Raw genomic sequence first — 12662 nt, 5'->3', positions numbered from 1 at the left:
AGTTCCATCCATGTTGTCTCAAATGGCAAGATTTCATTTCTTTTGATGGCTGCATAGTATTCCATTGTGTATATATACCACATCTTCTTGATCCATTCATCTGTTGATGAACATCTAGGTTCTTTCCATAGTTTGGCTATTGTAGACATTGCTGCTATAAACATTTGGGTGCACATGCCCCTTCGGATCACTACGTTTGTATCTTTAGGGTAAATACCCAGTAGTGCAATTTCTGGGTCATAGGAAAGTTCTATTCTCAACATTTTGAGGAACCTCCATGCTGTTTTCCAGAGTGGTTGCACCAGCTTGCATTACCACCAACAGTATAGGAAGGTTCCCCTTTCTCCGCATCCTTGCTAGCATCTGTCATTTCCTGACTTGTTAATTTTAGCCATTTTGACTGGTGTGAGGTGATATCTCATTGTGGTTTTGATTTATATTTCCCTGATGCCGAGTGATATAGAGCACTTTTTCATGTGTCTGTTGGCCATCTGGATGTCTTCTTTGCAGAAATGTCTGTTCATGTCTTCTGCCCATTTCTTGATTGGATTATTTGTTCTTTGGGTGTTGAGTTTGCTAAGTTCTTTATAGATTTTGGACACTAGTCCTTTATCTGATAGGTCGTTTGCAAATATCTTCTCCCATTCTGTCAGTTGTCTTTTGGTTTTGTTAACTGTTTCCTTTGCTGTGAAAAAGCTTTTGATCTTGAAGAAATCCCAATAGTTCATTTTTGCCCTTGCTTCCCTTGCCTTTGGCGATGTTCCTAGGAAGATGTTGCCGCGACTGAGGTCAAAGAGGTTGCTGCCTGTGTTCTCCTTAAGGATTTTGATGGATTCCTATCTCACATTGAGGTCCTTCATCCATTTTGAGTCTATTTTCGTGTGTGGTGTAAGGAAATGGTCCAGTTTAATTTTTCTGCATGTGGCTGTCCAATTTTCCCAACACCATTTGTTGAAGAGACTGTCTTTTTTCCACTGGACATTCTTTCCTGCTTTGTCGAAGATTATTTGACCATAGAGTTGAGGGTCTATTTCTGGGCTCTCTATTCTGTTCCATTGATCTATGTGTCTGTTTTTATGCAAGTACCATGCTGTCTTTATGATGACAGCTTTGTAATAGAGTTCAAAGTCCGGAATTGTGATGCCACCAACTTTGGCTTTCTTTTTCAATATTCCTTTGGATATTTGAGGTCTTTTCTGGTTCCATATAAATGTTAGGATTACTTGTTCCATTTCTTTGAAAAAAATGGATGGTATTTTGATAGGAATTGCATTTAATGTGTAGATTGCTTTAGGTAGCATAGACATTTTCACAATATTTATTCTCCCAATCCAGGAGCATGGAACATTTTTCCATTTCTTTGTGTCTTCCTCAATTTCTTTCATGAGTACTTTATAGTTTTCTGAATATAGATTCTGTGCCTCTTTGTTTAGGTTTATTCCTAGGTATCTTATAGTTTTGGGTGCAATTGTAAATGGGATGGACTCCTTACTTTCTCTTTCTTCTGTCTTGTTGTTGGTATAGAGAAATGCAACTGATTTCTGTGCATTGATTTTATATCCTGACACTTTACTGAATTCCTGTACAAGTTCTAGCAGTTTTGGAGTGGAGTCTTTTGGGTTTTCACATATAGTATAATATCATCTGTGAAGAGTGATAGTTTGACTTCTTCTTTGCCAATTTGGATGCCTTTAATTTCCTCTTGTTGTCTGATTGCTGAGGCTAGGACTTCTAGTACTATGTTGAATAGCAGTGGTGATAATGGACATCCCTGCCATGTTCCTGACCTTAGTGGAAAAGCTTTCAGTTTTTCTCCACTGAGAATGATATTTGTGGTGAGTTTTTCATAGATGGCTTTGATAATATTGAGGTATGTGCCCTCTATCCCTGCACTTTGAAGAGTTTTGATCAGGAAGGGATGCTGTACTTTGTCAAATGCTTTTTCAGCATCTATTGAGAGTATCATATGGTTCTTGTTCTTTCTTTTACTAATGTGTTGTATCACATTGATTGATTTGCAGATGTTGAACCAACCTTGCAGCCCTGGAATAAATCCCACTTGGTTGTGGTGAATAATCCTTTTAATGTACTGTTGAATCCTATTGGTTAGTATTTTGGTGAGAATTTTTGCATCTGTGTTTATCAAGGATATTGGTCTATAGTTCTCTTTTTTGATGGGATCCTTATCTGGTTTTGGGTTCAAGATCATGCTGACCTCATAAAATGAGTTTGGAAGTTTTCCTTCCATTTCTATTTTCTTGGAACAGTTTCAGGAGAATAGGAATTAGTTCTTCTTTAAATGTTTGGTAGAATTCCCCTGGGAAGCCATCTGGTCCAAGGCTTTTGTTTGTTTGGAGATTTTTGATGACTGTTTCAATCTTCTTACTGGTTATGGGTCTGTTCAGGTTTTCTATTTCTTCCTGGTTCAGTTGTCGTAGTTTATATGTTTCTAGGAATGCATCCATTTCTTCCAGATTGTCAAATTTGTTGGCATAGAGTTGCTCATAGTATGTTCTTATAATTGTCTGTATTTCTTTGGTGTTAGTTGTGATCTCTCCTCTTTCATTCATGATTTATTTATTTGGGTCCTTTCTCTTCTTTTTGCTAAGTCTGGCCAGAGATTTATCAATCTTATTAATTCTTTCAAAGAACCAGCTCCTGGTTTCTATTTCATTGATTTCTGCTCTGATCTTTATGATTTCTCTTCTCCTACTGGGTTTAGGGTTTCTTTCTTTTCTTTCTCCAGCTCCTTTAGGTGTAGCGTTAGGTTGTGTACTTGAGACCTTTCTTGTTTCTTGAGAAAGGCTTGTACTGCTATATATTTTCCTCTCAGGACTGCCTTTGTTGTGTCCCACAGATTTTGAACCATTGTGTTTTCATTATCATTTGTTTCCATGAATTTTTTCAATTCTTCTTTAATTTCCTGGTTGACCCATTCATTCTTTAGAAGGATGTTGTTTAGTCTCCATGTATTTGGGTTCTTTTCAAATTTCCTCTTGTGGTTGAGTTCTAGCTTCAGAGCATTGTGGTCTGAAAATATGCAGGGAATGATCCCAATCTTTTAATACCGGTTGAGACCTGATTTAGGACCAAGGATGTGATCTATTCTGGAGAATGTTCCATGTGCACTAGAGAAGAATGTGTTTTCTGTTGCTTTGGGATAAAATGGTCTGAATATATCTGTGATATCCATCTGGTCCAGTGTGTCGTTTAAGGCCTTTATTTCCTTGTTGATCTTTTGCTTGGATGATCTGTCCATTTCAGTGAGGGGAGTGTTAAAGTCCCCTACTATTATTGTATTATTGTTGATGTGTTTCTTTGATTTTTTTTTAAAGATTTTATTTATTTATTTGACAGAGAGAGATCACAAGTATGCAGAGAGGCAGAGAGAGAGAGAGGACGAAGCAGGCTCCCTGCTGAGCAGAGAGCCCGATGCGGGACTCGATCCCAGGACCCTGAGATCATGACCTGAGCCGAAGGCAGCGGCTTAACCCACTGAGCCACCCAGGCGCCCCTGTTTCTTTGATTTTGTTATTAATTGGTTTATATAGTTGGCTGTTCCCACGTTGGGGGCATAGATATTTAAAATTGTTAGATCTTCTTGTTGGACAGACCCTTCGAGTATGATATAGTGTTCTTCCTCATCTCTTATTATAGTCTTTGGCTTAAAATCTAATTGATCTGATATAAGGATTGCCACTCCTGCTTTCTTCTGATGTCCATTAGCATGGTAAATTGTTTTCCACCCCCTCACTTTAAATCTGGAGGTGTCTTTGGGTCTAAAATGTATTTCTTGAACGCAATATATAGATGGGTTTTGTTTTTTTATCCATTCTGATACCCTGTGTCTTTTGATTGGGGCATTTAGCCCATTAACATTCAGGGTAACTATTGAGAGATGTGAATTTAGTGCCATTGTATTGCCTGTAAGGTGACTGTTACTGTATATTGTCTTTGTTCCTTTCTGATCTACTACTTTTAGGCTTTCTCTTTGCTTAAAGGACCCCTTTCAATATTTCCTGTAGAGCTGGTTTAGTGTTTGCAAATTTTTTTAGTTTTTGTTTGTCCTGGAAGCTTTTTATCTCTCCTATTTTCAATGATAGCCTAGCTGGATATAGTATTCTTGGCTGCATGTTTTTCTCCTTTAGTGCTCTGAATATATCTCTTTCTGGCCTGCCAGGTCTCTGTGGATAAGTCTGCTGCCAATCTGATATTTTTACCATTGTATGTTACAGACTTCTTTTCCCGGGCTGCTTTCAGGATTTTCTCTTTGTCACTAAGACTTGTAAATTTTACTATTAGGTGACGGGGTGTGGACCTATTCTTGTTTATTTTGATGGTGGGTTCTCTGCACCTCCTAGATTTTGATGCTTGTTCCCTTAGCCATATTAGGGAAATTCTCTACAATAATTCTCTCCAATATACCTTCGGCTACCCTCTCTCTTTCTTCTTCTTCTGGAATCCCAATTATTCTAATGTTGTTTCGTCTTATGGTGTCACTTATTTCTCAAATTCTCCGCTTGTGGTCCAGTAGCTGTTTGTCCCTCTTTTGCTCAGCTTCTTTATTCTCTGTCATTTGGTCTTCTATATTGCTAATTCTTACTTCTGCCTCATTTCTCCTAGCAGTCAGAGCCTCCATTTTTTATTGCACCTCATTAATAGCTTTTTTTATTTTTTTTTTATTTTTTAATAGCTTTTTTAATTTTAACTTGGTTAGATTTTAGTTCTTTTATTTCTCCAGAAAGGGCTTTTATATCTCCCGAGAGGGTTTCTCTAATATCTTCCATGCCTTTTTCAAGCCCAGCTAGAACCTTGAGAATCATTATTCTGAACTCTAGATCTGACATATTACCAATGTCTGTATTGATTAGGTCCCTAGCCTTCGGTACTGCCTCTTGTTCCTTTTTTTGTGGTTAATTTTTCCGCCTGTCATTTTGTCCAGACAAGAGTATATGAAGGAGCAAGTAAAATACGAAAAGGGTGGCAAAGACCCCAGGAAAATATGCTTTAACCAAATTAGAAGAGATCCTAAATCAAGGGGGGGGGGGGAGAAAGGGGATAAAAAGAGGTTCAAAAAAAAAAAAGAAAGAAAAAAAGAGAAACAATTAAAAAAAGAAAATGAATAAAGAAAAAATATAAAAAAGAAAATATATATATATTAGATAAACTAGTTTTAAAAAGTTGAAAAAGAAAAGGGTAAAAGTTAAAAAATTTAGCAGAAGAAGAAAAAAATTGAAAAAGAAGAAAAAGAAAAATTAACTGCAAGACTAAAGAATCACAGGGAGAAAGCCATGAATTCCATGCTTTGCTTTCTCCTCCTCTAGAATTTCACCACTCTCCTTGGTATTGAAACCGCACTCCTTGGTAGGTGAACTTGGTCCTGGCTTGTTGATCTTCTGGAGGAGGGGCCTGGTGTAATGATTCTCAAGTGTCTTTGCCCCAGGCGGAATTGCACCACCATTACCAGGGGCCAGGCTGACTAATCCGCTTGGGTTTGCTTTCAGGAGCTTTTGTTCCCTGAGCACTTTCTGTAGAGTTCTGGAGGACGGGAATGATAATGGCGGCCTCCCAGTCTCTGGCCGGGGGGAGCAAGAGCTTGGAGCCCCACTCCTCAGTGCACCCTTAAAGAATAGCACCCAATTACTCCCTTCTCCATGGCCTTTGGCCGGGCTCGGAGCTCACCCAGGCTGCGACCGGTTCAAGGTAACACCGAGCTGAGAGCTCACTCCTCGGCTCTGTCTCTGTAGCTGGCTTCCCCATTCTAATACCTGCGATCTCTGCGACACTCAGACACCACCGATCCTTCTGTGACCCTGCGGGACTTGAGGCCACACTGACCCCATCACCCTGGTTTAGCTTCTGGAGTGATGTCCCTCAGCAGAACAGACTTTTAAAAGTCCTGATTTTGTGCTCCGTTGCTCGGCCTGCCGGGAGGCGGCCCCTACCCCCACAGTCTATCTTCCCGTGGCTTTGGATTCACTTCTCTGCCACTCCTACTTTTCAGAAAATGATTGATTTTCTGTTTCTAGAATTGCTGTTCTTCTTCTCTTCAATCTCCCGTTGGATTTGTAGGTGTTTGCAATCTTTAGATAAGCTATCTAGCTGATCTCCTGCTACCTGAAGTAGTCTCAGCCTGCTACTTCTCCATCATCTTGACTCCTCACCAAGAAAAATCTTTAAAAAAAAAAAAGCACACCCCATGAGCAAGGCACTCATTTGATCCTATGAAGTAGGTGATGGCAATTTTACAGTGAAGAAAACGAAAACGCAATTTTTTAAGTTACCTGAGGCCTTACAGAACTATATTCAAAATTACTTTTTCTTCCTTTTGCTCATTGAGTTAGAGATATTTTCAGAGTACTCTTTAGTGTGAAAATATTAATATAGAGAAGTATCTATAATAAGATCTCATTATTATAAAAAGAAATAACCACCTAAATTTTGTACACACACACGCACACCATGGCATGCTCTATATGTAGAATGTTTGTATACCAGAAAAGTGCGGAGGGATACGCATGAAGCTGTCAACATCATTCCTTGTAGAAGAGGCAAATTTACTATTCATAGTTAAAAAAATATGTAAGATAGATTCCTATACAACTATTTATGATAGAATGACTTTCTGAGAGAAAGAGTGGATGCTACAGGATTTTTGTTTACCTTGTTTTTTATGTTTAATTGTATTTTTTAAAATGAGCATGCATGATTGAGGGAAGAGAAAGCTGTATCCATTGGGGGGATCTAGTTAATGGAGATATAAAACAATAAATCTATAAATCCACCTCGAGATTATTTCTCCACATCTCTAGAATTTAAAAAGTTAATGATAACAGGAGAAAGCATAGTGATAATATACAAGACTAGGTATCTAAGTATCAAGTCGTGAAAGCAGAACTTTGTAGCAGTAGTTAAATTTAATCTACATTTTAGAATGTGTGCAAACTCTTCAAACATTTACATATGTCATCACATTTAAAAATTTTTTACTCTAAAATTTTTACACATTTTTTACACAAATTAATTTGAAGCAAATTAAACTGTGTTTCACTTTTTGAGCAGGAAACCAGTAAGAATTTTTTAAATAATCTATATAAATATTTATATATTTTAGATGGGTTTTATTACACACAAACTGTAATCACATTGTTTTTTTTTTAATATTTTATTTTTTTGACACAGAGAGATCACAAGTAGGCAGAGAGGCAGGCAGAGAGAGAGGGGGATGTAGATTCCCCACCGAGCAGAGACCCGAGGCGGGACTCGATTCCAGAACCCTGAGATCAACCTGAGCCAAGGGCAGAGGCTTAACCCACTGAGTTACTCAGGCGTCCCTAATCACATTATTTTTTAACATTGTTGACAAAATTAGAAATTCCTGAGGTGATCCGCACTCCTATCACTGAAGACGTTTTCCGTTCTGATTCTGTCCTGCTTGGACAAGGGCACCTCCAGGCGGGATCGGGAGGCTGGACGCAGGCCGGAACGGGAGGCTGGACGCAGGCCGGGATCGGGAGGCTGGACGCAGGCCGGGAACGGGAGGCTGGACGCAGGCCGGATCGGGAGGCTGGACGCAGAACCGGGAACAGTGTGGACGAGGCGGACCTACGTCCGCATGGCGGAGGCGATGCGCACACGCTGCAGCCTTACAAGGGAGGATGCTGGCGGTGGGGGACCCGGGTGGGCGCGGACTCTCCCATGCCTGTGGGAGCGAGGCCTGCAGGGGAAGGGCTGTCCTGGGGGAGGGCCCGGTGCCCCTGGGGCCGGAGGTGCAGAGACCTGTAGGACAAGAAGAGGGCGCAGGAGCTTGCGGAGGACGGGGCGAGGGCTGTCCAGGCCGCGCTGAAGGGGCCACCGCGGAGCATCAGGCGGGACTGGCCGGAGCGGAGCAGCGGCGGGCGGGAGGAGCCCGGCACGGGCGCGCGGCCTTGGGGGTGACGCATCTGGCTTCCGAGCTGCAGTGACGGTTACAAGCGAGGCCGTTTGGTGCAGTAGCGGTGCTGCGAGTGCCCGAGGGCCCAGGCGGTCCGGCCGGTCTGGGGCTCGTGCACACGGGCCTGTGACCGTCGCGGAGCTGGAGGACAGATGACCTCCTGGGGGTCCGGGACGTTCCCGCGGAGCTGCTGTGCGAGCTGCCGCATGCCCGCGTCTGTCTACCTCGCCTCTAACAGTGGCCTCCGGGGAGGACGGAACAGTCACTCTTCGCTCAGGAGCTGAACTGTCTGGACTCGATTTCTGGAGACTTTGATTCTTTCCGTCCCATTCAGGCTGTGCCTACTCTGATCCGAGAAGCAAGGCGTGCCGGAGCGACCCGGCTCTCTCGGACTCGTGGCCGGGGGCTCACTCCTTGGAGGTCCCTCCGTTGGGTGAAAGTCGGTGTTGCAAGCTCGCTGTCCCCGGCCGTGGGCTGATGGCGGGCGTGGGAGCCACAGCGCTCTGGCCCACAGGGCGGACAGCAGTAGAGCTTGCCAACGACATCCGAGATCTAGGACTGAGAGGTCACGTTCAGAAAAAGAGCTGAAGTCAGAGACTCCCAAACCGAGAAGAAAAGGAAACCAGTGAAGAAAAATGTGAAAAGGCCCCAGTCGCAGGCAGCCATCCTTGGGGCCGAGGTTGGCCCCTTCTGAACTCCGGTTCAACTTGGGAAGCTGTTACCTTTATCTGAACACGGAGCTGCTGGGAACGGGAATTTGCCAAAGCCCAGCTGGAAGTCATTTGTGAGTTTGAATTTCACTGCAAATAAACCTTTATCAAACACTTTCTTTTGGTGTCTAATTCTGTCTAGAATCTCGACCTCTCTTGAGACCCAGGCAGCCACACGGGTGGTTCCTCTGGGGGCTTCATTTTGTTCGTTTTTAAAGATACAGTTACTAACGTTTTAGGGACAATCACGAGATGTTTGATCTTTCCATGGATGTGGTTTTGATGTGACTTTCAGTCTCAGGCTACTTTGATCTTTTTGGTTTCTGTCTTCAATTCGGTTGCTTTGCAAACACCTACACATTCAAAAGCGTCAGAGGAGTGTAACGGGGTGGCCCTTCGCCAGCCGCCTTCACACAGAGCCCCGTTGTCCCCCGGTCCATTCCTATCCTCCTCCTCCCAGTTGCCTTGATGGCCTGGTTCTAGAAGATGGTTTTTTGCAAGCTATGGTCATAGCCGTATCTGTCCATGTTACTAACGGAGGATCCTTCACCTCAAAGTGCCAAGCTCAAAATACTAGTTTCTTGGTCTTCTACTTAAAACTCCTTTGAAAATCGCATAGCTTACCCTATCCTGTGCTGAAAGAGTGTACTCAGAAATTTGTTTTCTCCGGTGGTGTTTACAAAATATGATTACAGAAATCTTGTGTGTTGACTTACGGATTGGGAAGCAGACTAGAATTTTAGGACCTAACCTCTTTCTCATCTGATGCAAGAATGACTAGACTTTCATGTTTGACCTACACTGACTGGGCCAAGTGATGTTAAGGCCAATGTTTTATGTAATGAGCTCCTTCTTCGTTTGGGATTTTTAAAAAGAGGAATAGGCTTTGACAAAGCAAAGGTATTAAATAATAACCAGGAAAGGACTTTAGCATGAGGAATGAGATCGTCTGATTCCAAGACAGATAAAGTGAATAAATTTCATGGATAAATCACTTTTAATTCTTTAATATAACAGTGAAATTTTCTAATGATGCCACATGTCCATTTGCAGTCACAAAGATGTGTACTCAGACTTGCCTCCAATCAGAAATGTATTATAGCCCAGACTGTCTCCCTAAATGAAACTTCATTCAGTTAAATTCTGTAAATTTGTAGTTAAGAATTATAGAAAAATTCTATGCTAGAATAGTATATGGATAAGAACTGTTATATAAAGTACAAGTGGATAGATATTTACTGTAGAATATATAAAAGACTGAGAGGAAATATATAAAAAACATTAAGAAGTTTAACTTTGAAAGACATACTGATTTTTTTTATTCTGTTTAATCTTCTTTTCTATCTTTTTTTTTTTTTTTTCAAGTAAGCTCTACATCCAACGTCAGGCTTGAACTCACCACCCTGAGGTCAGGTCGCCTGTTCTGCAGACTGGGCCAGCCAGGCACCTCTATTCTGTTTAATCTTAAAAGAACTAACAATTAATTTAGCTTCTGCTCAATCACTTCTAGTCTTCAATGAAACCTAATAAAATACTGACATATGAAGAAGGCTAAAATGTAACTTTATAGTTGGTTTTGATTTATAGATTAGCAAATAGTTCCTCAGAGGCTTGAAAATTGTTAAAACTTCCCAATTATTTAGGGACAAAACCAGGGCTTTAGTTCAGTTCCTTGATTTTTAGATTTATAATTCAATTGCTTTTTTTTTTTTTCAAACTATACCTGGTATAAAGTGAAGGCAAATTTAATCCATCGTCAGTGGTTTTCTGAGTTCCCAGACCCTCTTCTGTTTTTATGAGGGTGATTTTCTCATGCTCTTTTTTACATTTGGGCATAATTCCAAGATAGCCTGCACAGCCTGCTTTCTGCATTCTTGCTTAAGTCGTGGAGGGAACAACTCCGCAGCCAGAGTTCTTAATCAATATGGTCAGCTGTGCCGGAGCCAGCCAGCCCTAGAGAAGAAACTGAATTTTAGCTGTTCTTTGAGAAGGAGCTCCCACTAATTTCAGCACCACTGCCAGGGCGTGAAGGAAGACTCCGCAGGTAGAAACCCTCGCCTCCAGACAGGATCAGGAATGCCTCCCACTGCCCTGTCCGGGCGCTTGCCTTTAGCAGCCTCGCAGGGACGGCCCAGTACAGGTGAACCCAGAATGCAGTGTGCGCCAGGCTCTAGAGGGCGTTTCTTGATGTTCGCCAAGAGGCACTCCTAGTAACGTAACGGACATTCCCTCTAACATTATGCTCAGTTTACTTTGCAGAAACAGTGCATCTGGGCTTCCTGGGCCTCAAGGCTAATCTGATCTGATCTAAACAATTTAATCTAAACAAATAGCAAGTGGATAAGAGCAGCCGTAGTCAGTCCATGGTTTTTACTCTCGTCCTGTCCTTTCATAGATCTGTTAGACTCACTATAAAATAGAATGTTAGTTTCTATTTTTTTGACCTTTCATCAGCCTTTGACTCCTGGAGCAAGAATCCGTTAAGAGAGAAAATGTGACAGTTCAGCAGTGAGAATCCGTGCGCCCCTTCGCAGATGCTGGCAGAGAAGCAGGACTGAGAGGGGAAGTCTTCTCTCTTCTCCTCTTTTCTCCTCTCGTTGCAGAAGGAGATATTCGCCAATGCACTGAAATAGGGATGGGTTCTGGATTTACTCTTGGATAAATAGGTTGTGTTGTTGTTGTTGTTGTTGTTGTTTTTGTACTCAGCCACCAAGAAGAAAAGATCTAAAATCAGATGATAGGAATTTATTATTCAGAACCAGGAGTGACTTTAGAAAACTATTAATTCTAGGGGCACCTGAATAGCTCAGTCGGTTAAGCATCCAACTCTTGATTTCATCTCAGGTCATGATCTCAAGATTCTCGAGATCAAGCCCCAAATGGGGCTCAACACGGTGTCTGCTTGTCTCTCTCCCTCCCCTCTGCCCCTCCTTCTCTACCCCCCCATACTTTCACTCTCTTTCTTAAATAAATATTTTTTTTAAAAGACTATTAGTTCTACTCTAATCACAGCCAGAAAAAAAGAAGATGGTTTCAGTTCAACTATTCCAAAACCAAGGGCTTTATTTTTGGTAGACGTTTTACCTGGTTTATAATTGATAGCCCTATTAGTCAAGTTTCCACAAACTCACTGCTGCCTAGGATGCTCTCTTCTGGTGCAGAAGACACAAGATTTAAATCCAGAGAATATCCCTGGATCAAGATGGCCTAACTGAGCACACATGTTTAGTCCCCCAAACCCCGCCCTCACGTCCCGCCCACTGGTCACCTACTGGGGTAGAGATGAACAAGGATAGGTCATAGGAAATAAAGATGTTGTTTTCCTTGAGAATCTGAGTAGTAATATGAGTAAAGTCTTTATTCTAAGATAATAACTTTTTAAAAATTGGTTATACATGTGTTGATTTTATGATAACTTTGTTTAAGCAAAAAATTATTCTCCTCAACCACTCTAGGCAATGAAGTAGTTGGGAAAAAATGGAATGAAAAGTCTTTGGAAGGATATAAGCCCTAAATGTGGAACATACATGAAAGAGAAACTTGTTATTAAAACTCTATGAAAAGAAGCTTTGGAGAAAAACATAGAATTGCTAATAGAGCCAGAAAGGCAACATCGGAGAGAAAGAAACTCTACTACAACCTCTACTACTACATTTATGACTACTGAGGTAAGGCAGCAAGGCTTCATACCTTTTGTTTTCTCCATCACTAAAACTGGAAGGCTAATATCCCCATGTTCACTTAACAAAATGTCAGGAAAATAACCAAGCTGACTATTGAAGAACCTTGATTAAGATTTATCAATAATAAATAAACTTAAGTTCTGATAGACATATCAGAGGATCCCTTTGGAGTTTTAAAATGTTGTGCATGTGGGAGCATTTTTAGGAGACATTTTAATGAAGATGTTTCTGGCCATGGATACTGCCCATCAGAGTTGATGGATTAGGAGTTGGATAAGAGGAATGCTGCCTGGAACGCAGCCAGACTTCATAGGCTATTGTGGGGGTGGACAATCA

General features: G+C 41.5%; 2 protein-coding genes across 5 annotated transcripts in view; one reads left to right on the top strand and one right to left on the bottom strand.

Moving 5' to 3' along the window:
* SLC40A1 (solute carrier family 40 member 1) overlaps nucleotides 1-12662 on the bottom strand; it is a 747507-nt gene that overhangs the window by 542051 nt on the left and 192794 nt on the right. The gene's annotated exons all lie outside the window — the stretch shown is intronic.
* LOC309844194 (small membrane A-kinase anchor protein) overlaps nucleotides 1-12662 on the top strand; it is a 75159-nt gene that overhangs the window by 14822 nt on the left and 47675 nt on the right. For all 4 annotated transcript variants that reach the window (XM_082690573.1, XM_082690570.1, XM_082690572.1 and 1 more), the window contains exon 2: nucleotides 12099-12311. The gene's annotated coding sequence lies outside the window, so the exon portion shown is untranslated. The remainder of the gene's footprint in view (nucleotides 1-12098; nucleotides 12312-12662) is intronic.

Source organism: Mustela nivalis (genome assembly GCF_964662115.1).
Source record: "Mustela nivalis genome assembly, chromosome: 11".
NCBI lineage: Eukaryota > Metazoa > Chordata > Mammalia > Carnivora > Mustelidae > Mustela > Mustela nivalis.
Note: the sequence above shows the minus strand (reverse complement) of the source record. Positions and strands in the feature narration are given on the sequence as shown.